Below are 26982 nucleotides of genomic sequence, written 5' to 3' on the forward strand. Positions count from 1 at the left end.
TTTGGTTTGTCCTCATCCTCACACTATTTGTTTTAGCCATCACCTTCTTAGCCTCTCGCTTGGCTTCCACCAAAGCTTTGTTTCGTTTTCGATGCCTAGCTTTCGTAAGCTTAGGTGTTTCCGATTCTCAAAGGGTGACTTCCTCCTTATGTTTCCCTTCAAGGGATATCTTGCTCAATTCCTCACCCGAGTTCTTAGAAAACTTGTCGTGTACCTTACTAGCTTCGAGGTATCTTAGCCACTGGGCATCCGTGGGTTTTCTTCGTAGGGCAGTGCATTTTGTCAAGCGATATATCGTTTTTGCTTTCGCCATCTTCTAAGGTGTTGGGCATTGATACGACCTTGTGATCTAGTCCCTTCTTTCTATGCTTGAAACTTCCTCCTCTGATTCCTCTTCAATGGGTTGCCAATTGACCATACAGATAGAGGTAGTGGGAACAATTCTAGATTCCATGTATTGGGTTCCTCAGGGTTGCATCACATCTATGGTGGCTAGCACATGCATAAAGTGTTCATGGTAGGCACCCTAGGAAACGCACTCACGCCCCAGGTAGGCACGTTAGGCCTTCCCAGGTGCTGGTGAGGTTTCGTGGGTGCCGAGTGCCCCGGGGGTTGCCCTCCCCGCCTTGACGGTGTTCGGACCGAAAACGGTGGACAAACGGCCGAGACCGGCGGACCGGCGAGTCGTGCCGTGCTGACGGGCCGAGATGCGGCTGGGGCCGGTGGATCATGGATGGAAGGCAAGACCCAAGACGAGGCCGAGGGAACCGATCTGGGCTGAACGCAAGTGATCGGTGAGACCCGCAAGGAAAACGTGCGAGACGCGCTCGGCGGGCTGATGGAGCCGAGTCATGAAGCATGGACCGTGGAAGGCCACGTGCAGCAAAGGCGTCACAGGACCGCTCACACTGAAATTCGGAGGAGGAAGTGATGCATACATTATCACTTCCTCTTCCTCTTTGGAAATTTCCACCATGGGCTGGCATATTTGTAAGGATGTGGTTTGCTCGGTTGTGATTGAATCAGTTGCCCTTCCATGGGGTGTGCTTTCCATGTTCACAGATCTATCTTTAGAATTTGCGAGTCCCTTCAAACATACAAATGGTCTAATGCCCAATCGTGCACCAATGTGGATTCTCATGAAGGTTCTCCCCAACATTATGTCATATGAGTCTGGTTGGCATAGAAAGTCCATTACCACAAATGTATGATGGTAGCGGAACATATTGAGTTTGAGTCTCACATTCTCAAAAAGCCCAATGGGTCTTAAAGATGTTCCGTCTGCCATTTAACGATAAGATCTGCTCTTTTTAGATTGGGGTTTCCCCAATTTTTATATCGTTTTGACTCCCACCCCACCATCCAGAATAGCCAGTGCTTGGTATCCATTATGATGAATTGGGATTGTAGCATTAGTGTCGTCACTTTTGTAATAACGTCCCAATTGATTAACCGGTATTTTGATGACTCTGGGCATTCTTTCCCTTGTGTGTTTTAAGGTTCTTTCTGTTAGAGACAAGGAAATCATCTAACGGGAGAATTGATCTAACGAGTCAAAGACGAACCTGAAAGTCACACGGTCAGATCAAAGAAGAGACTTGCACTTGGTCCATACAATCATCGCTTTTTTTCTCCTTTAACGAGGCATAGCCTGATTCCCCCCCACAAAACAAGGGTCTTTCTAGGACTTAATCTAACTAATGTAACTTAATCGTATTTATATCGCAGGAATCCCCCAATCCAGCCAACCGGCCCATGGGTTAGCCAACCGCCCATGGTGGGATTCCTTTATAAAAATTTGGTTATGTTTTGCCCGGGTACCAAGGAAAAGAGTTCCCAGGCCCCCTAGCCGGCGCTTCAAGGTGTCCTAGCACTTCACTCAGGGACCGCTTCGTCGATCCTCGCCCATCATACTGAAAGCGCACCATTTTAATCATATCGAGGCTGGTCAAGACCTCGGTAGACTTTGCCCACGAGAGCGACGTCCCTCGATGACTTCCCGCCAGCTGTTGCAAAACGAGTCTCTTCTTAGTTAAACACATACCAAATGCTTCCTCTAGCATTCTGGCATAAAACAGTCCTTTAAAAGAAAATAGAGGTTCTATACAAGTAGAATTCTCGGTTTGAGATTGGTTCCACAAAACCCTTTTCTTGTAATCTAGATTTTCTTAATGAGAATCATTGATCTCTCATCAGGGTAATCTCCCCATCATTTGATTGAATTTACAACTAGATTCTTGGTGATTTTGGATAAGGGAAAACTATGCTAATTCAACGCAGTCTATTTTTTGTGTCAAGAATTGGAATTGGTCACGAGGTTTTTGCTTGATTCAGATTCAAGAGATGGGTAAGTAGTTTACTGGCTGCCCCTCTCACAGTCGTGGCAGTCGTGGTCTAACCAAAATTATTCGGTTTGCTTCTAACTTTGATTCCTAAAGGATTTTCTTCAGATAAAAATCTACTGAAATTCTAACCATAAGGAAAATTTCAACTTTATGAATTTCATTCCTTCCTAACCATAATAGATTAAGAAATGGTTCTATATGAGAATATCGAATTTTTATAAAAATAATCTTCTTCCATTAATCTAATTTTGAGTAAATATCAATTTGGTGATTTATCCACATAAAATATCTAAGAATATTATTTCTACCAATTTAATTATCAACTCTAATTTTTTAGGTGGAATTATGGTGAAAATTCCTCTTTTGTCACCAAAATTTAATTTAAACCTTTCTCTACATAAAATACCATAAAATTTTTTCTTTTAATTAAATACAAATATCCATTTTTTTGAATATGCTTAAAATTCCTCTTTTTGCATTTAAATGATTGAATTCCAAATGTCATGGGAATTACTCTTTTATCATTTAAAAATTCTTATACATAAAATTAATTTATCTAAAATTCTTCTTTTTTAAATTAAATAAAAAATATCCATTATTTTAAATATGCCAAAAATTTTTATTTTACCATTTAATTACTTGGATCTCAATTATCATGGGAATTCCTCTTTTTGCATAAAAATAAATTTACCAAAAATTTCTCTTTTCTTTTAATTAAATATTTATACTAAAAATTTATTTCCCATGAATATGATGAAAATCATTCCTTTTACATAGGATGTCCAATCCTAGAATATGGTAGGAAGTCCTCTTTTAGCATTATGCATAAAATAAGATATGTATTATTTTTAAAAAATTTTACCATAGCTTCGCTACTATTACTGATAATTTTTATTTTTTCTTAAAAGAATAAAACATTGTAATACAAATATGATAGAAGATCTATTCGTAAGCTTAAATCTAAACTATGAATTTAAATCATAATTTTAACCATAATCATAAACTTAATTATGATTATTCTACTAGATTAAGCTATTTTCATTATTCCTCTTCTTTCCAAATTGATAGGATTATCTCTTTCCCATTGAGAATCAATTAAAATAGTTTTTAACTACTTATAAATAATCTAAAAGAATTAACCATTATTTTGTTAACATAAAAGCATAAAAATACCACTTTCTTATTCTCTCGCTTAACAAGCTTAGAGTTTGGTTTTGAAATAAGAATTTATCAATGAGAAGAATTCCTTTGCTAAAGAATTAGCCATAGGAATGACTATTCTTTTTGAGAGAGAGATATACATAAGAAAGCATTCTAATTAAGTATAAAGATTAACTTTTTCTTGATTACACATTAAAATTCTTAGGGAAAGCTTGTTTTGAAATGAAAACAACCAATTAGAAAACTTCTCAAGCTTAAGAGGGGTTGAGAAGAGAAGTCATTTGAATATATTAACAAAAAACCATAAAATTCATTCTTACCTCAAGGATTAGCTTGCTTCTTTTTCTAAAAGTGAAGCCTCCAACCAATCAATTGGTTTAGCAAGTGGAGAAGAGAGCTCCAAGAGTTGTTGAAGAGAGAGAGAAGCTTCAAGCTCCCCAATAGTAGAGAAATTTTAAGGGATAATAGAAAATATGATTATTTTAATGTAATATTGGCATGGTATAGCTCACAGATGAGAATACAAAAGAATGAGGGTCTATTTATAGGTGAGGGAGGCCACTAACTGAGCCCAATCAGGTTCTAGAATTTTCTAGCTTCAGTTTGACTGAAGCTAGAGTGAGGCAAACTCCAAGCTCTCACATTCCTCGTCCAACATTTCATGACAAGACTAGCACATGTTTAGCTCAGTGGTGTTATTGGTGGTTATTGAGCCTTTGGTAAAAATTCCACCACTCACAGGATGAGTTTTCCATGTTCACAAGCTTACTTTAAGGTTTTCATTCCTTTTCCAAACATAGATGTGGTCTGTGTCTGAATCATGGACCATTCAAGTTTCTCTCATAAAAGGTATGCCAAGGGGGTAGCCATAGGAATTAGGATGCTCTAAAAAGTTCATCACCATAAAAGAGTGACAAAAGCTTTAGACCAAAACTCTTGATTCTCAAATTTTGCAATAGCCGCATGGGTATTGTTGTGGCCCCCATTATTAGTGGGCTTGACTATTAGGTTGGTAGTGTCAACAAGTGATGGTTGCTCCCAATTCTCCTTATGATGCGGATTCCATCCCCTCCATCTAGGATGGGAGATGAGTTGGGTTTTCTTGTATTTTACAGGGAGGATTGTACCCATGTCGTTACTTTCAAAGTAGTGGTTTAGTTATAACGGTACCTTTGAGGCTTGGTGAACTGCCTCTTCCTTAGCAGGCTAGTCATTATTCAACTCATCTGAGGAGTCTTGAATTGGTTGTTATTCCATACTTGCCTTTAACCCTCTGTCCATCCAATCCTTTAAGTCTTTCCATAGGCTTGGACTTCCTTGCAGTAGGAAGCCAACAAAAATCTAGACTTGGGAGAAAAGGAAGGCGTTTTAGTCCTACTATGTCCCCTAGGTGTTTCTCCATTATCACTCACATAGATTGCAAGGCCAATAATGGTGTATGGAATGTGTATATGTCATGTGCACAGAGTGTATCTACTGTGTTGTGCAACACGCACACAAGACTAGATTCGAGGCTTGGAGCTAGGTAGGCTAATTGATGAGTTGGGCTAGGGATATATTGACGAGCTGGGCTAGGGATATATTGACGAGCGGGCACCCAAGTATGGACGGGCGGCCACCCAAGTGTGGATGCCCGATGATCGGTTAAGAGCCTATAAAAGGGTGGCCAAGGTTAGTCAGTTGTTCATAGAGTCTTGCAAGTCTTTGTGATGAGAACTCTATAGGAGCCTAGATCTAGTGCAACCGTGCACCTGCTTCATGCAAGTGAGGTCAGCAATAGTCTCGATGCCCGCTAGGGTAGCTCCGTGGTGGCGGTATGGGATGTCACGGGGTAGAGACTAGTCGGTATGTCTTGCTAGTTAGCTCAACTCGTGGCTCGGTGGGGATAGCCAAGACTTATGGGTTTTGCCCACGGCTATCATGGTTGGGGGGGTGGTGAGTCAAGCATGCACCCCCTTCACGTTATTTGGCTTTGTTTTGCAGGTTTCGAGTCTTGTTTCTAGAGCGTTCTATGAGGAGATTCGTGGGGATTTGACAATGGTATCAGAGCATTCCTCGAAGAGCGTGCAAGTTGGTAAGTAGAGAAGAACAAGGTCAAAGGAAGAGGTATGAGTTCGAGATGATTGCTGTTTTTTCATATATATTGTTTTTTTATAGAATTAAGCATATAGTATTATGTTTGCATCGTTGGAACCCGGGTTGGGGTTTGGTCTTGCTTGCAAAGGGTCGATTAGATTCCTTGAGAGGTGCCTTTGTTTTGGCAAGGAGAGAAGCAAGAGTGGAGTCGGTTTTGTGAATCGGCAAGTGAAAGAGAGGAGAAGAGGAGAGCCTGTCGGCTGTATGAATCAGCAAGAGAGAGAGAGAGAGGGATTGAAAGTAGGCCGGTTGTGCATAACCATGTTGACGATGTGTTTGGGGCTACTGTTGTTGTCATGTGATCAGCGGTAGAATAGTGTTGGCGGCGCACTCATGTAAACTTTGATGTATTCTGGCATTGTTAAAAATTCTTGTCTCCACGTAGGTTGGACTCCAAAATCTGGCAATTGTGGCGCTTCATTTGTGTGGATGGTGGTGTATCCACCTCTGCTGGTGTGCACAGGATGTTGCTTCCTCCATCTTCTATAACAATAACTAATCATGAATGTGACCAGGCAAATTTCCAAAAAGTCAAAGAGATGACATTTGCCCACAATGTTCCTTCTCATGTCAACGGAAGTAATTCTTCTAATTCCGGACGTGTGGCACGGAGAGGGTATGGTATGTTAAAATTATAGCAATGTGATGAGCTATGGTGGATCAAATACTAGAATCAACATCATTAACAAAGTCATTAGTAAATAATTAAGATATGATTAGTGAGTAATTAACAAATAGCTTAATGTAGGCATGGATAATCAAAAACCAGCAAATTCTCATTAGGCCAATGCCTCAATTTATAGAGTTTACATCCAAGCATCTAATCCCACTGATTTCTCCTTGATTCTCTCCACCTCTTCACTTTTCCCAGAATATCTCCACCTCTCCCAGAATATCTCCACACTTTCTAAATCTTCTCATGCTAAAGTGATTAGCAAATAATTAAGATGTGATTAGTGAGTAATTAATAAATAGCTTAATGTAAGCATGGATAATCAAAAACCAGCAAATTCTCATTAGGCCAATGCCTCAATTTATAGAGTTTACATCCAAGCATCTAATCCCACTGATTTCTCCTTGATTCTCTCCACCTCTTCACTTTTCCCAAAATATCTCCACCTCTCCCAGAATATCTCCACACTTCCTAAATCTTCTCATGCTACCCTTTATTCTCTCCCAGTAGATTCTTCTCTCTAGATTCTTCTCACCTTTTTAGTTCTTTCACATTTACACATTCTCTTTTATAGCCTCTAACCAAGGGCTTGTTCCCGCACACACCCTATTCACTTGTATATTTCAACAATGTAAATATTGTTGCCTTGTGGGTGTGACTGCAAAATATGCTTATGGTAGAATCTGGCAGGTGGGATCGAAAGGAGTAATCTGCATCAGCACTTTGAACATGAGTGTCGACTGTAATAGTGGATTGCCTTGTTGGATAAACTCCTCATAATCTACAACTGTCAAGGAATCCAAAACATTTTGTTTAGTATAAGGCACAACATTATCACGTGGAGGTAGATTACGTACCTCTTGAGGTTGCCTTGGTGGAGATGGGATAGGTGCCAATATCTCCTCAGGGGGGTGAGAGTGTTAGTGGGAAAAGCTCATTCATGCAAAGAGAAGGGAGAGTAGATACAGTTAGCTTGGGAAGATGTAGTTACGTTGGTGAGCATAGCTTCTAAGTGCTTGTGTATATTAGTATAGAGCTTAAGTATGCCAACCGAGTCATATAAGGTAGACTCATAAAGATTTAAATGTTGGTGAGTATTATATACTTCTAGCCACCTATGACTAATTACCCATTGATAAGTATTAGCCCCACCACTTCGTAGTTGGCTGGCGTTGCTGGTATGCCATCTGGAACAAATAGATCAAGTTTGTCTACACTGTTGTCCAGGATGTCTGAATTTTGTAACACACGACACCAACTATACGGAGGTTGAGGACTATAGGATGCAAGGGATAGAAGAAGATGTCTTGTTGCCCGTTAGTTAATATAAGATCCCCCCTCAAAATGCCTATAATGATTGTTGGGTCAGCATCTCTTTCAGTATTTTGTTTAATTAGGGTTAATTCTCCTAGGCCTATATCTTCAGCTAAGTTGATGTCATACTGAAGTAATGAGAGTGTCAGTGTAGATAAAAACAAAGTAAGAGTTTGAGGAGGGGCCCGAGGAGTTACTGGCAACTGTCCCAACTCCGAGGCACGCTCAAGGAGGGTACATAGATCATATGTGGTCTCCGAGCATTGACTCCTTTCTTGTGCGGTTACTTGGCTAGCCAGATCCTGCATGCGGATGTCAGCATTTGTTGAGTTGGTTGGAGATAACTGTTTCCCGGATCATTCTCTCAGCATCCATTTCCTCAAACCTTCTTGTTGCAGCTTCCTGTGCTCTCTTGGCAGTGGCTTCCTTTTGTTGTGCCTCAGTAATTTGATTTAGCCATTGTGCTCTCTTGGCAGTCGCTTCCTTTTGTTGTGCCTCAGTAATTTGATTTAGCCGGTGCTGCCAATCTTTGTGTATCTTGTAATTGTACTTCCAGTTGTGATATGGTCTCTTGACTCCTTTGCGGCGCCGCTGCTTGGTTGGTGATGATGGTTTTGTTGAGGAGCTTGCTTTTCTCTGCATGCACTTTGTTAGCCTGTTCTCTTTCTTGTTTTGCAGACCACGCACTTTGTCTTGTTTTTCCTTGAGTTGGGCTATTAAGAGCTCTATTTGTTGTTGAAGCATATCTTCATTATGCTTTGTGCTATTTTGGTACTCCTTTATTTCCTTGTCATGCATGGTTCTGAGGTGTGTGTGCTATCTCTTTTTGAAGTTGATCTTTTGCCTGCTCTAGTCTTGCATTCAAGTCAGCATTTTCGTTGATTTTCTACACAATGGTCTGACTTAAAACCAGATTATTGCATTCCAGGCACTATATCTTATTTCTTGTTGTTCTGCAGCCTTTAAGCTCTTCATGATCACTTCTTTATGAGTTTCTTTTGCTACCGCCAGATTTGCTTTTACGCTTTGTATGCTTACATTGGCCTTTTCCAGCTGCTTCCATAAGTTGGCGTTCCTGTCATGTAGCATGTGTGTTGTCAATAAATGGCAATGCCACACCTTTTGATCTTGTTCCCAGTTGGTACTAGTGTCAGCACCCATTTCTATAAGGGGATCATGGAGTAGTGCCTCTAATCCTTCCAATGTATCCTAGATGAAACGCTGTGAATCCATGTCCTTGAAAGATTCAAGTTTACTGTGGCAGTGGTTCCTTATCATCCAACCTTCTCCTTTTGCTTGGACTGGAAGGATCTGGTGAGCAATTGGCGCTTACTAGACTCTGCTAGATCCTCCAGTATTTGTGTTACGACTGGTACTTCTTCGATTACTGGTCCCTCCACTTACTGGTCCTTCTATGTCTGTTTCTCAGCTCCCTCTTGGTGTATCTGTCTGCTAGTCGTAAATCCTTGAGAGGGGAGAGATATTTGAAGATGAGTTGTGCAGGGCTCGTTGGAGGGGAGAGCTGTTGTTGTTCCTGCACAATGGGGGTTTGTAGTTTTTCCTAGAGGGCCTCTTGGTTTGTTTTCAAATTGTTAACCTATGATGCACATTGAGACGTACTATGTTTTATGTCATTAATTTAAATATTCTGAGTCATGGGCCGGGCTTGTCGGCACCATATGTTAAGGATAAAGGGATTGGGTGATCGCCGATGAGAGGCGCACCTTGAATATCAGTAGGGTAAGGATTAGGATCGGCCGGCCATGTATGGACGCCCATGTGTGAACGGCCAAGTCACCTATAAGAGTCAAATGTAACCCTAAAACCCTCATTCTCATGTGTTGAATACAAGAGTGCTCTTGCCTTATCCTCTTGGTTTCCTCCTCCTGCGTGTGTAGAGAGAGAGAGAGAGAGAGAGAGAGAGAGAGAGAGCGATCGAGCACTGTGTAGCGGCACGGCGGCGGAGAGGCGGTAGAGCGGCGACGATGGCTCTTTCTTCACTGCGACGCGGGAATCCTTCACAAGCGGCGGTTTTAGCGGTGAGTGATACACCTTTGCATTCTCTTTGAGCTTGCTTTCTTGGTTGTATGCTTGCAGCCATTCGTGGCTCGCATATGGTGTTCGGCAAGTCCCCAGCTATGACTCGTGCGGCAAAAGCGCACATTTTTGGCGCCGCTGCCGGGGAGATGCCCTGCACCAAGCTCCAGTTTGGAGCTCGGACTACTGCGTGAAGTGAAATTTACACTGTAGGAAAGGCGACTGTGTGTTTGTTGTTGAGGTGTTTCCATGTTCTGCAATCTGTTCTCATGCAATTTGTCTTATGCATTTCTGTTTCTTTTGTTATTTTTCTGCTCCGCGTGTGGGCGTACAATCTGTTCTCTCGTTTTCTGCGTGCGAGAGGGGATTTCTGAATCCCCAAGCCTGTGCTGTGTGCGAACTGTGCCGCGGCAAAGTCTGAACCCTAGAAAGAAACCCTAGAAAACTTACCCAAAAAAAAGAAAAAGAAAAAATTAATTTAAAAAATTTTTTAAAAGAAAAAACCAAACGTGTGGAGAGGAAAGATTTTATATTTGGAGAAAATTTTTTTGAAAAGAAAAACCCCCAATTGACCCCGACCCCGGCCCTGGCCTTGATCTCGGTCTTTTGATATATATATATAGGAGAGTGAGCCTCCATAGCTTTCTTTCAAGTGAGAGCTTATGGGAAGTTGAGCCCTATATGTAGCCCACTCCCCAAGGAGTGAAGTGAGCATGTGGGATAAAGCCTTCACCCTTTCCTCCACAAGCAAATAGGCCTTCACCCTTTCCCCCACAAGGAAACAGACTGTTTTGAGAACCACAGGAGCTCTGGATAGGCAAACACGGTGCTGTAAAGCACGCTAGGACCCTTTAAACGATACACTCGTTTCGAGCTATCACACGCCCTAGTTCACGTTCGACCATAAGTAAGGGGGTTAGAAATGGGTTAAAAGCAATACAAAAACAAGTAAAAACGGGGTGTGAAACACCTAAAAAACCACTTGTGTGGACTTCAAGGGTAGTTACCAACACCTGTAGGATACTCACGTCACATGCATCTACGCTCTGGTCAGGTGCTAGAGTCTGAGCCACTAGAAAGCGTTTCAGTTTATGCAGGCTCACACCATCCCTCCACGTTAGCATCTTGGCCTTTCGCTGGAACCCAAGGGAGTGCAACCCAAGATCCACGAATAGCGGATAGTGATTCGTTCTCTGACTCAGAAGCCATGGAAGGGCACCTTACCAAGAACCTTGAGGAGACAAGCCAAAACATGCCAATTTGGGCCCCACAACCCGGATCTAGCATGTTTAGTCGTCTAATAGAGACCTTTAGTAGGGCTACATGCTCTGAACATGCGACAAGCGAAGTAAATGAAGAAGGAGGGGTAGGGGATTCGCCATTCACATCTCATGTGGACCCTACCCTCCCAAAGAGTGTCCATGTGGATATTCTACCCACTTCGTTTAACGAGGGCCCTACTGAACTACCACCTTCCGCCGATGCGCTTCCTAAAGTAGAGGTCCCTAGAAGAAGTCAATCCATAAGAAGTGACATTGCGTCCACTTCAAGAGAACCGTTTGGCACACCATGTCTGGATGGGATATTTCTCAATGAAAATTGGGAATATGATCTACACACAGAGACTCTAACTGACCTATACACAGGTTACACATACCATGTAGGTTGGTTAGAAGTCATACGATCTACATCTAGTGCCATTAATCTAGAGGAGCAACAACAAATGATATGTGAGGTTATTCATAGAATTATCCAATCTGAGAGGCAAAATAGGGGAGTGAACTTTAGTTTCCACTGACCCTATGAGATTTTTGGATACGGGCAAGGCCAAACAACCAACCCTATCACAATTGGAGACTCCCTCGGTGAGTCCCATAGACCCTTCGTATGTTGTTTCGCCTGGAGTCTCAATGCAGGTTGAGCCCACGAGAAGTAACTTTAGCTTTCCAACCTTGGCTCAACTTTCCATTAGGGAATCTACAATGCCTACTCCAATGATGAGCATGACGGAAGGCGCACCTGTTACCACTGTAGTTAGTACGACACCGCTACCTAGTGGAACAGTACCTACAACAGTGCGTGCCAATGCCTATCGACCATATGTACCTATCGCTACTCATGCTCATGTAGCTCCTACGCCTCTTAGTATGCCAATGGCATATGCTCCACGACCGCCTTATCACCACCCTTATCCAAGAGGAGCTAGGCGTAATCACATATCACATCCTACGTCAGCTGCCTACATACCAAGACCAATGCCAACTTTTATCAACTAGGCTATCCCAGAAGTGCCTCCACCAGCTATGCCTGCTCACCTAGGTGATCTCGCAGCGTTTGCTCAGACGATTGGACGATCTATTGCGGAAAACATGCGGGGCATGCCTGAGAGAGAACCCAGAAGCAAGGCGGTACAAGTGGCTAAGCTCACTCAGAACTTCAGTGGTAACGAGGATGTTAGGAAGCCAATGACGGTAAAACCTATTGCCAAGGAGCCCAAGATATCCGAAATGTCTGTGATGACCGACCTTACTAAGGCTCTCCAAGAATACTTTAGGGGTAATCGAGCTCCTCAAAATAGCCATATGTACCCAAGAATAGAGCAACAATGGTGTTCGGTTTGCTTAGGACCACATAGCATGAGTGAATGTCCCACATTCAGAGTCAAATTCAATGGGAATTACAACGCATGTGGTAAGTATGGCCATCAATCTAAAGATTGCCTAGTACTTAAGCGAATGTTGGCAAATCAGACACCACTAGCCTGGTCAAACACACCTCAAGTACCCGCGCTAATGCCTGCACAACCTGTCGAGCAACCGTCACAGCACATAGTTCCAAGGAATCCGAATGTAGTCCAATCTGTGCCGTTACCACCGCCAGTGCTAGGACCACAACCTCCACATCCCAAGGATTACTCCTATAAATCAGATGGGTTGTGAGTCACATAGTGCGTGTGGGGATTATGAAGAGGAGATAGACCCCACTACTCCATATGGGATTGATCGTTTGAAATGACTCCCCATTAATACTACATGGAGGATCATTTCGGGCAAGTTAAGCCTATATATCAAGCGGCTGCTCTTGCCATAAGAGGGCAAAACCTTAATACCTTGGCAAGGAGACCACCTCTTCAATGCTACGATTGTGGTGGACTGCATCGTGTAGCAGAGTGCCCTAATAGGCTACAGAAGATCGCTACTCAGATGCAACCAAATCAAGGGAGCACATCGGGAATGCCGGTACTTACATGTAATCGTTGTGGCATAGATCATTTGATTGCTTAATGTCCACATAATCCTAGTGCACCCAAGATTACGCCACTGAATTTGGTTGAGGTCACCAACCAAGCACGAGGGACCATACCTGTTGTACCCGCGAATGTAGTTACACGGTCAATGCTTCAAAATCAAAACTACATTCTCGAAGAGAGGGATACTGCATCAATTGCTTGAGCAAAGAAAAAGAAAATGCGGCAGAAGAGATCACTTAATGCCACGAGCTCCAAGCCTAGTTCAAAGACTAACATAGGGACAGGAGACGACCCCGTGTATATGAATGATCCTGAAGATGATTCCGATTCAATAGAAACCATGGGGACCAAAGCCTAGTTCAAAGACTAACATAGGGATAGGAGATGACCCCGTGTATATGAATGATCCTGAAGATGATTTTGATTCAATAGAAACCATGGGGACCAAAGCCACTACCTTAAGGGAGGAACCCACTTGGGAGCTCAACGGAGAATCAAGCGAATACATAAATAAAGGGAAATAGAAGGAAACTTCCTCGGCCCCACAACCAAGTCAGTTAATGCCCTCTCGGCCACCCAAACTGAGAGACTCCCCAAGACAAGCCACGTGGGCCAAAGACCCTCAAGAAAAAGATTGGAACTTACCCGAACCCAGTTGAGGAGATTGAACAAGTGCAACACTTAAGGGGTTTGGTGAAAGAAACACAAAGAGAACTGGAGCCAAACTCGAGAAAAATCAAAATTCTAGACACAGTGTTTCTTACACAAGTTCAGTCTCACAGGAGCCATAAACCGTTAGCTATACCTAGTATCATTCGGGAAGAAAGTGAGGATAGGACATCAGGAAGTGGGCAACCACCCTTCTTGCTGGAAAGAATGTTTAGTGAGGGAATGCCTGACCCCATCAAAGAGGAAGTGATTCCATCTTCACCAGTCCCTAGTCAAGGAGCGATATCTCAAAAAGTACCATTGAATGTGTCCAAGCTAATGGATTTCATGTCCTCTGAAATCAGAACCACGATCATATCCAAGTTATACGAAGATCCTGAGCTATTCTTAGCTCTTCGGGCATTTCTCAATGGAGAACTAAAGGCGGGGTTGCCACAATTTGCAAATATGGATAGACCCGACACGCTTCAAGAGAAAGGTGAACATTGGGATCTACAACCCAACCTAGATGAAGATTCGGTCATTGAAATACCTGTGAACAAGTTGGGACAGTACTTTGAAGGTGACGAATCTAATGCGATCCTCCCCATTACTACCAAGGGATTAACTCTAAAGGGAATCCTTGATGGTGGTGCTGGCGTGAGCATTGTGACTAAAAACTGTTGGGAATCTATAGGAAGACCTCACCTTGAAGTCACAAACATAGTGGTTAAGATGGCAAATGGAACCATACCTAAACCTATTGGAATGTTAAGGGACCTTAAGATCAAGGTTCTGGGATACAAGGTAAGACATACCTTCATTGTAATGGATTTCTCCAAGCATCCTATGTCATATCAAATGACGTCCTTTCATGAGGGAAGCACAAATGGTACATGACTGGTCGAAAAACCATGTCTATCTACAATTCCAGGACTCTGTCATTCGAGTTGATCTTGAGAATGGTCGCGCACATCCTTTAGGAAGCAAGGTTATCATCGATAATCGATCGGATACTACTATTCACTCCACCCCATTAAGGTATTGCTATACATGCAAAAAAGAGACTGATGATGGGAAAGAATCTCCTTATATGGATGTCCTACCAGGTATGACTGAGTCGGATAACGTGGATTGGGTACACCTAGCGGCAACCATAGACACATGGGGAAATAGAGGCACAAGTTGGGTAACACCTGCTGAGGGGCAAGATATGCCACCGTTAGTGCCAATAAACATGACAGGTGTTATGCACTTGACTCCTGATGGCAAGAAAGTGGCAAACTCAACTGACAGTAGCGAAGACTCTGACCAATGTAACTCTGAGTATGAATCTCAAGAACAAACTGACTCTGAGCTTGATGGGGGGGATGAATCAAACATTCACCCAAATGTGGAAGCAAGGTGCTCAAGGCCTAGGACAGTGACCTCCTATAGTTCATCCGAGAGTGAGGGGGACACAAGTGAAGATCGACCAAGTGAGTTCAAATCTGATAGAAACAAAAATCAAAAACTTGGTAAGAAGAAAACGAGACATAAGCACCAACGCTATTGAGCTAATGTGCCAACCACAATAAACAAGGAGAGATCCACTGCAGAATGGCTTAGTTATGTAGGAGCTATTGATGCTCATCGGAAGTTAGCAGATAATTGGGGACAATACCTCCAAAGTATCATGTGGTGTACTCCACAACCTCATGACGTCGCCCAATTAGAGATCGAAGAGAAGCCGAAACTAAGTTGTACTGCAAGAAGGCGGCAAAACCAAGAGTTAGCTCAGCAACAAAAGGAGGCGAAATTGAAAGAAAAAAGCTTGGCATAACAAGAACTAGTAGACTTACACCCCGCACCTGAGCATTTCAAATCATTCACCACCCACAGGGGAACGTAAAGTGGTCTACACAAAAGCCCAACGAACGTCTACCAATGGGAGTAGCGGTGTCTACGATGGTCCTGTGGTAGTTAAGGAGATAGACTTAGCAGATCGGGGTGAGGAGTCTAAACCAGTTTTTATTGCTCAAGACCTCACCCAGTCAGAGGAAGCTACACTTAAGAAGCTTCTTAAAGAATTCAAGGACATATTTGCTTGGACATATCATGATATGAAGGGTGTTCCACCCTCGGTGGTGCAATACATGATTCCAATGATTAGCACTGCTAAACCAGTCCAGCAATGTCCCTACCCAATGAATCCTAAGTACGCAAAGATTGTACAAGAGGAAATTGAAAAGCTTGTAAAATGTGGATTCATATACCCTATTGAGCACTCAGAATGGGTTTCTCCGATAGTCATCGTACCAAAGAAGAATGGGAAACTCAGAGTGTGCGTTGATCATTACCCCTTGCCATATTCTGAACATGTGCTTGAAAGAGTGGCAGGCAAGGAGACATATAGCTTTTTAGATGGGTACTCGGGTTACAATCAGATCACAATTGCAGTGGAGGACCAAGCTAAAACAGCATTTATCATGGAGTTTGGAGTGTTTGCCTTTCGCGTCATGGCTTTTGGCTTGACCAATGCACCTGCAACATTCCAACGATTGATAAACACGGCCTTTAAGGAATATCTAAGGGACTTTTGTGAAGCATTCTTAGATGATCTTTGTTTTCATTCCTCTTGGGACGAGCACTTGATGTGTTTACGAAAAATATTTGAAAGGTGTAGATTATATCGCATCTCATTGAATCCTTTCAAATGCCAATTCTGGGTTAAACACGGAGTTATCTTAGGGCATATAGTGTCCAAAAATGGATTTCCACTGACGAGAGTAAAATCAAGGTCATTCTGGAATTACCCCCACCCACCAACTATAAGGGAGTCCAACGCTTTATGGGCCATGTTGGCTATTATCGAAGGTTTATTCTATTCTTCGCAGAGATAGCTCGACCGTTGTATAAGCTTCTCATCGAGTTTATTTGGACCGAAGAATGTGACCATGCCTATGAGCTATTAAAGAAGGCCTTAGCGAGTGCTCCAATCTTGCGAATGCTTAACTAGGATTTAATCTTCCATGTGCATATTGATGCATCAAACTTTGCTATTGGGTGTGTGTTAACTCAACCTGGAGAACACAAATTAGACTACTCCATTAGCTTTGCCAGTCGTCGCCAGTTGAACAATGCTAAGATGAACTACACCACTACGGAGCGAGAAGGGTTGGCAATGATATATGCAGTAAAGAAATTTCGTTATTACCTCCTTGCCACCAAGTTTGTTTTCTATGTGGATCATCAAGCATTGTTGTATCTGGTAAACAAACCATGCTCCACAGGAAGAATCACACGATGGCTATTGATTCTTCTTGAGTTTGATTTCACTATTGTTGTGAGACCTAGCAAAAAACATGTTATGGCTGATCATTTGTCTCGCATACCTAATGGTGAGGCTCCTACGGGAGTTGATGATGACTTACCTGACACTTCCCTGTTCATGGTGGAGACAATGCCTGAATGGAGTGAGAAGATTGTTAACTTTTTGGTTAATGGCTTTCCACCCAAGGAGCTTCGTAAAGATCTAGCTCGAAAGCTGATCAAAGAATGCAAACCCTATTGCTTGTGATAGCCGGGACTCTTTATAAAAGAGGAAAGGATGACGTTCTTAGGCGTTGTGCCCGAGAGGATGAGTATCTATACATTTTGCAAGAGGCACATATGGGTGTAGCCGGTGGTCACTTCTCAAGAGACTTAACTGCGCGAAAGATATTATAACAGGGTATTGGTTGCCCACTATGTTCCAAGATGCATCACTCTTTATGAAGGGTTGCGATGAATGCCAACGATACAAGAAACCCCAGAGGAAAGATCAGATACCCCTACATCCAATCAAAGTAAACCAACCATTTGAAAAGTGGGGTTTAGACTTTGTAGGTCCAATTAGCCTAGCAGCCCGAAACACACAATCTCGCTATATTATTGTGGCCACTGACTATATGACCAAATGGGCTGAAGCGAAGGTGACACGTAAGGCAGATGCCAGGACAACAGCCAAGTTCCTCTTTGAAAATATAATCACACACTTCGGTTGTCCTTTTGAACTTGTGAGCGACAATGGTACGCATTTTATAAATGAAGTGATTAAGGAGCTCACAACAAATTTCATGATATCCCATCATAAATCTACTCCTTAAAGCGAATGGCTAAGCCGAGAGTACCAACAAGACTTTAATCTCTGTTTTGACAAAGACAGTTGAAGCTCATCGCACGGATTGGGATCTAAAGCTTACAACAGCTTTATGGGCCTATCGTACTGCGTACAAAGTGGCTATTAATTGCACACCATTCAAAATGGTATATGGCCAAGAAGCGGTCATGCCGTGGGAATTTGTCATTCCTAGTCTTCGTGTTGCTACTCAAGAGGGTTGGGATGGTAATCCCTTAGTAGAGCGTCTATATATCCTTGAGCGGCTAAACGAAGAAAGACAATTGGCTGTATACAATGCCCTTGTGGAGAAGGATAGAAGGAAAAAATGGTTTGATCACCACCTGAAGGACAAGGACATCAAGGTTGGGGATAAAGTCCTGAGGTATGGAGTGCGCAAGGAGAAGAAGAAGCTCAAATATGCTGGTAAGGGACCGTATAGAGTATGTGAAATTACCCCGCAAGGTACCATCCGAGTGGAGACTCTCGACGGAGTTGAAACCATTGGATTCCTTAATGGGAGTAAATTCAAAAGGTACTATGATTCCCTGAGCCAAGAGGAGTTACATGCAATCCATCAAAAGAAGGCAGCTAAAGAACAAGCTGAGCTTAAAAAGATACAAGCAAGAATTGAAGCCAAAGAACATCAACAGCATGCTAGGCACCAATGAGAAGCCAACTTGGGGATTACACAAGCATTTTTTGAGGAGGCAGACGAGGATTCACTGGAATCTAACCCACCTCTAAGATACCCAATTGAGTTACAGAGTCCTTACGGGGAGGTGCTGTATAATGCATTATTGGATACAGGAGCTTAACACAATTTGTTATCATATGGCGTGTGGTGTCAACTTGGAAAACCACCTTTATCCAAGAGTGCTATCCAAGTTCAAGGAATCAACAAGAAGAAAACCCCTGTCTCAGGAATTCTGCACACTCCGGTTGCCTATGACAAGGGGACCGTAATTCAAAGTTTTTTGGTTATGCCTGCGGGTACCATGGAAGGGACTGTAAACTTAGGGCGTAAATGGATGATGGCCACCAAGTGCAATATTGATTGGGCAACCAGACGAGTCACAATGCAAGAACCAACACTAGGTCTCTGACCGCTCAAAATCCCGCACCTAAGTCATCCACTCAAATGCTAGATAATGAAAAATCACAAAGTCCAGTGGCAAAACCATCTTTGATTGTTTGCCATCGCTCTAACGCTTCAACGCCAAGAGTGGAAACATGCAGGGTGGTCTCTAAAGCTCCACTTACTATGCCAAAGAGTACATACAAATGGGTCCCAAAAGCTTCGTTAACAGCTACTTCCCCTGCTCAATCTCATTCAGACACAAAGCCTCGTAGGAAAGCAGCTACCCACCCGAAAAAGGGCAATGTAATATCACGATGGATCCCTAAAAAATTATTAGTAGCCCAAGGGTAATACGAAGGGAATGACCAGATTTGGATCCCTAAGCATAAGCTGAATCCCTCTACATCACCTGTAAAACCTTGCAAACCAAATGTTGCCACCCCAACGACAATTCAAGACCGTGGTAAAGGAAAGGTAACAGAGTGCTCTGCACCACTTCTTCCAGAGTTAGTTTGGATTCCCAAACGATATCGATTATTATCACCTAGCTCAGGAAGGGGGAGCCACATGAAGCTTCTAGCTCCTCATGCCAGGCACACGCTGATATAGAAGTTTCTACATGCTCTACACCTACTCTTGTCAACACCCTGACCTGTCATAAACCTACTGATGCTATATCTGTGTTTGTAGATATGGCAGATGCACGATCATCATACACTTCATCCACTCCCACCTTTGGTGAGAGGTATCATCTGTACCTTTCTCAGATATTTCACATGTGCTATCCTGTAATTGAAACTGAATGGGATCATATAGATGTACTAGCCAGAGAGGAAAATGTTGAGGAATTAGAATGGCTAATTTGCCTATTGACCATAACTGACCCCTACTCCGTAGAGGACATATCCCCAATAGCCCAATGCTTTCCTTTTCCACAAGATGACTATCCTCGCATGGTTACATTCTTGATGAGTTTATTTGGATGGGAAAACGAAAACGATATATCTGATGACGATATATCTGATGACGATGAATGGACGGATGAAACTCATGGCACTACTGAGGTTGACTTTATTTATTTGGATGATGCGGATCGAGGCTTAGCCTTAGGGCTAGAGCCAGGACTCTACAACATCCTCTTACCATATCCTCAGTAGTAGTGTGGTGACTGGTAGGTAGGTTAGTGTTTTCAAGTTTTTTCTAGTTTGGATTCCTTAAACGAGTCTTTAATTTTTCACACTGATGTGCCTCTCGAGGTATAGCACTTGTTAGTTGGTTGTACAAGTGGAAAAGTTTGAGGTGGGTTCGCTTTCAAGTCTTGAGATAGCCGCAACACTCATACATAAATATCTCATCAAATTGCAGACATTTTTCTCATCGAATCAAGGAGATCTCCAAAATATAGGTGTAATTCTTCCATACCCACTCTCTTTCATTTTTACTGTTCAATTAATTACATGAACTATAATGCATGACCACATGGAAATTATCAATGTACTACTTAATTTTTGAAGTTGCTTGCATACTAGTGTAAATCATTAATGAGCTTAACTTTATTGGATATATTATAAGGAAGCATGACGTCTTTAGTTAACCTTGGAATACGATTGTCTTAGGTCTAGGGTCAAACCATCTTAATGTTTGACACCTGGCCATGTGTGTGTTGACCTCTAGGACATAGCTTTTACCCCTTTGTCAAAAGGATGCAAGACAAATTATAGTTCAGGAGCGAAGATCAAAAGAAATAAATTTAAAAAAAAAGCCTATAATAAATGGCAATACAAGTCTATGATGTGCTTTAATGTTGGCCTATCGCCTTATTGATACTTGGTAGGCAAGGAGTATTCTACTCCAAACCGATGCCTTGGTTGGTAGGGGGTAGCCTTGCCTAAGGTGAACTAATAGATTCTTGGAGAATGCTTTGTGTTAAACATGGTACCAGGATCGATGTTAGTTTTGCCTTAGGGAGGTCGCCATTGTGTGTAAAAATTGTCACGTGCATAAAGAAATAAAGGCAAAAGGCTCATGTAACTCTAATGTTTCTTGTGTCCCTAGGCTCATGGTATTAACTTGTTCTTAGAGTAGACACAGTGTGGTCATCTGTTCTTAGAGTAGACACAGTGTGGTCATCTGTTTATTTATTAAGCTTGGTTATTTTCCTTAACTTAGGCCAATTATAAACCTTGATTAACCTTTGACACCTTGCTAACTCTTGATTTACTTTCAATAAATTTAGACTCCTGTTAATTTGCTCTTAAACTAAGTTCTCATAGCAACATCCATTGTGGTCTAACATGCTTGAATTTATACACTTTATATCTTTTGAATTCCAGCATACTTTCACTCTACTTCCCTGTTTTGCAGACGGTCTACCACAACAACCCTATCGAGCTTACCATACCATAGCTTTCGCGAGGACGGAATCTACATCAGGAAGGGGGGCATGTTAACCTATGATGGACATTGAGACGTACTATGTTTTACGTCATTAATTTAAATATTCTGAGTCATGGGCCGGGCTTGTCGGCACCATATGTTAAGGATAAAGGGATTGGGTGATCGCCGATGAGAGGCGCACCTTGAATATCAGCAAGGTAAGGGTTAGGATCGGCCGGCCATGTATGGACGCTCATGTGTGAACAGCCAAGTCACCTATAAGAGTCAAATGTAACCCTAAAACCCTCATTCTCATGTGTTGAATACAAGAGTGCTCTTGCCTTATCCTCTTGGTTTCCTCCTCTTACGTGTGTGTGTGTGTGTGAGAGAGAGAGAGAGAGAGAGAGAGAGAGAGAGAGAGAGAGAGAGCGATCGAGCACTGTGTAGTGGCACGGTGGTGGAGAGGTGGTAGAGTGGTGACGGCGGCTCCTTCTTCACTGCGACGCGCGAATCCTTCACAGCGGCGGTTTTAGCGGTGAGTGACACACCTTCGCATTCTGTTTGAGCTTGCTTTCCTGGTTGTATGCTTGCAGCCATTCGTGGCTTGCATACGGTGTTCGGCAAGTCCCCAGCTACGACTCATGCAGCAAAAGTGCACACAAATGCCACTACCACTTCCAGTTGTTGAGATTCTGTTAACGTCTACTAGTAGCCCTCTCATTATGTTAACGTCTACTAGTAGCCCTCTCATTCTGTTAACATCTACTAGTAGCCCTCTCATTCTCTTGTCTGTCTTCTTCTTTTGGTCCTTCTTGATTTTCTTTATGAGCTCTTGTGTTTCCATTAACACTGCTTGCCCCTCTTCCATCCTTCCAGTAGCTTCTGTAGGTTGGGCAGGGATGATAGCTAACTGCAGGCTTTCATTTGGTTCTGGCTCTTTTAACGGCCTCTGTGCCACATGGTTAAGTATTTGAGTTAAGAGGTATGGGTTGCTAATCTTTGACTGATGGGATTTTAGGTAATTCTCCATCTCCTTATACATGTAAAATGCCCAGTCCTCCTCCTTCTCTTCATAAGCTTTTGCTATCCTATTCAGGCCCACCCTGTTGTACCTTTCCAACCATCGACTTTATCTGCATCATTAATGACATTGCTATGCAAGCTTTTTCTGTGGCTTCATCTCTGATGTTTTCGTATTCTGTGCCATTGAAGTTATAAGAATCTCTCTCTAGCATCTCCTTGATTGGCATTGTATCTAGGGTGTGCCTGTGGGCCTTCTTTGTAGTGGGGAGCTGTAAAGCTTCTCTGATGAGGTCTTCTATTATAAGTAGCTTTTCAGTGGCACTATCCGTCTTTGTGATCTTGCCTCTTTTTGTTTGCTTGTCGTATGTTCTGAAGTATTCGGTGTAGAGATCGGTGTCGACTACACGGGGTAGTACTTCAGCCATTCTGCCTAGGCCGACTTTGTCTAGCTTAGCTTTTACTTCGGCATCCTCTAATAGGTGGAGGCACTCCTTGTTGTGGCATTTAAGAGTGACCTTGCCATGTGGTGTGGTGACCTCCTTTCTAATGAGTGTTCTCTGGAAGGACTGGCTGAAGGGCCCAAGAAGTTAGTCTTCAACTTGCTAGCACTCTGCAATCTTTGACTTGTTGGTGACCCTGTAGCACTACTTGCTTGTGTTGTAGATGGTTGCTCTCGTACCTCGGATTCTAAAAGAGACATCTGGATCACCATATATAGTAAGTCAAATGACTGGTAGAAGCTATATTTTTTTTGATAATTAGTGTTAGTATGTGAAACAGGGCGTGAAAGAATGGTCGGTTTGGATAGAGCAGTCGTCGTGAACATCTAAGACGTAAGGTTGATGGCGTGAAGGTCTTGACACGTGAAGGTCGAAGACGTGAAAGTCGAAGACGTGAGACTGTAGACGTGAAAGTCTGCACGTGAAAGTCTAAGACATGAAAGTCTTGACGTGAAGGTTGAAGACGTGAGACTACAGACGTGAATCTGCACTCTTGTATTTTATGCAGTTCATGCATATGTAAGGATGTAGTCTTTTTTCTCTTGAAACATGACATTTGTGGATGTGCATTGAATGGATTATGTAGTGGCAAGCATCGATCATTCCATGAACTAACTCAATATAGAAAAAAGGTATTTGCATCTTGACACAAATCATTTACAAATTAAAAGATATATATATAGAAAAGGAAATCAAAGAAAAGATGAAATCAAAAAGTGAAGCTCCCACATTAGTTCGGATAGGCAATTGAAGGAGGTCGGGATCCAGGAAGCGATGGTACAAAGGCAATCAAAGCAAAAAGTGCAAAATCATCGAAGGCAAAGTGACAAAAATGAGACGAAAATTTGTTTTTACAGCGTAACCGTCGGACAAGGCGGCTACATTTAATGAAAAAGCCACATGTCATTAACCGTCGGACAAGGCGGATACATTTAATGAAAAAGCCACATGTCATTAACCATTGAACAAGGCGGCTACATTTAATGAAAAAGCCACATGTCATTAACCATTGAACAAGGCGGCTACATTTAATGAAAAAGCCACATGCCATTTTGTATTTGGTTGCCGTAGTTCTTACCGTTTCACGGTGTGAACTTCTTTGCACTTTTTCACAGCATGAAACACTAAAAAATGGTTCACGTCGTGAAAGACTGTAGGGTGGTTCATGGCATGAACCATTTTCCTACAGTTTCACGTGAATTTTATAAGATTGAATTTTTATCTTTCGTGCTCAAGCACTCACACATGCACATGATGATGCATGGCTTACCTTGTCCCTTTAATTTTACCATGAAAACCAAGGGTTCACCTTGGCACTTTTTGGCATTTGTTGATGTAGTCTTTTTAATTCTGTTTAGGAGCTTCTTATTGTTCCTTCCACCTAACTAAATATTTTGGCTGTGTCTGGTTGTGTATTGCTTTCATTTGGAACACCTTTGCCTCTACCTTCACATGTCTTGTTCCTTTCTGTATTTAGAGTGGGCTTTGTTATTTTCTGGGTCATTCCCAACTCAGTTGGCTGAATTTTCTTTATCCTCCACACAAGTGCACGTGTGGTGTTGGCTCTTTCGGGAAGCTGATGTTGCAAGCCCTCACATTTCTTTGTATATTGATTCAAACCTATTGTGGTTTTAGCCATGTACTTTGGTTTGGGTACCCATATTGCTGTATCGCCTTGATAGTAGCCTTGTGCTGGCAGTATGTCTTTTCGGACCCATTGCTTTGATGACAATCATGAGGCCTCTGTAAGTGCTTGAAGTTCTGCCACTTAATAGGTGCTCGCAATGGCCGACTTTTGAACTGGGCCTTTCCTTGAATGCATTTATTACTCATTGTCTCCTTCCTCTCTGGTTGATCCTTGAGTTGATTCTTGGGAACCCATTTATGTGTGCCCTTGTATGTTGGGTATTGTGTAGGCACATTCAACATAGTGGGTGCAGATTCTATTTTCTGAGGTGTTGCTTCTGCACTGATGATTTGTTTTCCTTGATTCGTCGAGGTCCATAATGGTATGAGCATGACCTTCTCACCGATGCTCAGTGATGCTGTTCTTTCTTCCCATTGAATATTGCATTTGTTGGCACAAATCCAGGATTGTCCTACATCACAAACACCTTTCTAACCAAGGGATTATTATACTGATGGAAATATTAACATTTAAATACCCTTCGTCCTTTGTGGTTGTTAGGTGCACACTACAAACTTGCGCATCCGTGTGTTTAAGGTGTGGTCTTCCTAAAGTTATCCAAGTATCATATGAGATTAGGTTGTGGCTAGATCCTGTATCTATTAATGCAACACTTGTTGCAATGTCTTTAGCTATTGTGAGTCCCACCTTGAGACGTGCTAGCTCAATGTTTAGGTCCCCTTCATCCTCAAGCGTTACAGATGCCATGTTGACATGAATCAGGCCTTTCTGCATTTTAGCTTTTGCTTGCTGAGCCTTAGCCTCGTCTTGTGCTTGTTGGATCTTTTCTTTTGCTAATTGTTTCTGTTGTTTTAAGAGGTACTCTTGCAAGAGCATCTCCTGGGTTAATGGTCCAAAATATTTTTTTCAGTGATTTTCGATATTCGAAAAGGTCCCAGACCTCGGTATTTAAGTTTCTTTTTCTTGGCATTTCCCACACCATACATTAGGACAAGATCCCCCATTTTTAATTCTTTTTGCTTGAGGTTTCTATCAAACCACTTTTCTACCATGAGCCCATGTGATGCATCAACCGGGTCTCATCTAGTTTTTCCAAGTCTATTAGCCTTTCCGGCTAATGCATTCTTAGTCAGATGCTCTTGTACAACAATCCTTAAGCTTGGAACTAGGTATTCCATGGGCATAACCGCTTCAACACCATAAGCTAGATGAAAAGGAGTATATCGTGTCACTACCTTATATATGTGCGGTAGGCCCAAAGAGCTGCTGTCAGTTTATGCTCCCAATCTCTTCCATTAGGTTCCAATGTTTTTGTCAAGATGGTACACAAAATCTTATTGGTACTATCTACTTGACCATTGGCCCGTGGGTAGTAAGGTGATGATTTTTGATGGATTACTAAGAATCCTACAAGAAAATGATTAATCACCTCATTGATAAAATGTGACCCGCGATCACTCACCAATTCTAAGGGGCAGCCGAATCTTGATATGATTTGCACATATACAAATTTTACAGTTGTTCGTACATCTACTTTCCTTGAAGCTCTGGCTTCCACCCACATCGTGAAATAGTCCGTGTGGCTACGATTATATAGCGGGCTTAGGATGGATGCGCTGCTGGACTAATTGGCCCCACAAAATCTATCCCCCATTTTTTGAATGGTTGCCTTATGATGATGGGGGCTAGTGGCATTTTGTCTTTTTGTTCAGGAAACAGCGAAACGTTAGCATTCCTTGCATCTTTTGACAAACTCTATGGCATCCCCGAATAACGTAGGCCACCACAGTCCGACCGGCTTGAAGTACTTTCCGAGCTGTAATTTCTCCAGCAAAATGCCCGCTTGCTATTCTTGAATGAGATTCTTCTAGTATGGTCACGAACTCATCCTCTCTTACGCACCGTTTGAGCACATTATTTTGTCTGGGCGGCCTATATAGTTCTTCGACAATCACTTGATATGGCGCCACAAGCTTGATAAACCGCCAGATCTTATCCTTGTTCAAGGGTATGTCCTGCGGAAAACCATAAGCCATATACTCTGAGATCTCTTCGCTCCACTCAGGTACCATATCCAGCTTGAATAAACAAGCATCAAGAAGGTCATCATCAACACCAGTTTTGCTGGTTCTCCATTTGGAATTCTAGACAGGTGGTCAGCCAACACATGCTGTGTTCCCTTCCTTACCGTGATAGTAAAGTCAAATTCCAATAACAATAGTAGCCAACGTGTGATTCTTCCTATGGTGCAAGGCTTACTCACTAGATATAGCAAGGCTTGATGGTCTACAAAAAATATGAATTTGTTTGCCAAGAGATAATGTTGATATTTCTTTGACTGTGTAGACCATGGCCAACCCTTCTCTCTCTGTAGTGGTGTAGTTCACCTTTGCATCAGACTAGCCAAGCAAACTGGGTAGTCTAATTTGAACTCACCAGGCTAGCACGCAACCATTAGAAAAATTTGACTCATCGATGTGTATGTGAAATATGAGATCCCAATTGGGGGGTCGCAAAATAGGTGCGCTTGTTAAGGCTTGCTTCAGACAATCATAAGCCTCTTGACACTCCTTGGTCCACTCAAAGACAATTAGTAGTTTGTACAAGGGTCTGGCTATCTCAGCATAAAATATGATGAAGCGTCGGTAATAA

This window comes from Cibotium barometz, chromosome 7 (assembly GCF_041138505.1).
Source record: "Cibotium barometz isolate CiBa-2024 chromosome 7, ASM4113850v1, whole genome shotgun sequence".
Classification (NCBI taxonomy): domain Eukaryota; kingdom Viridiplantae; phylum Streptophyta; class Polypodiopsida; order Cyatheales; family Cibotiaceae; genus Cibotium; species Cibotium barometz.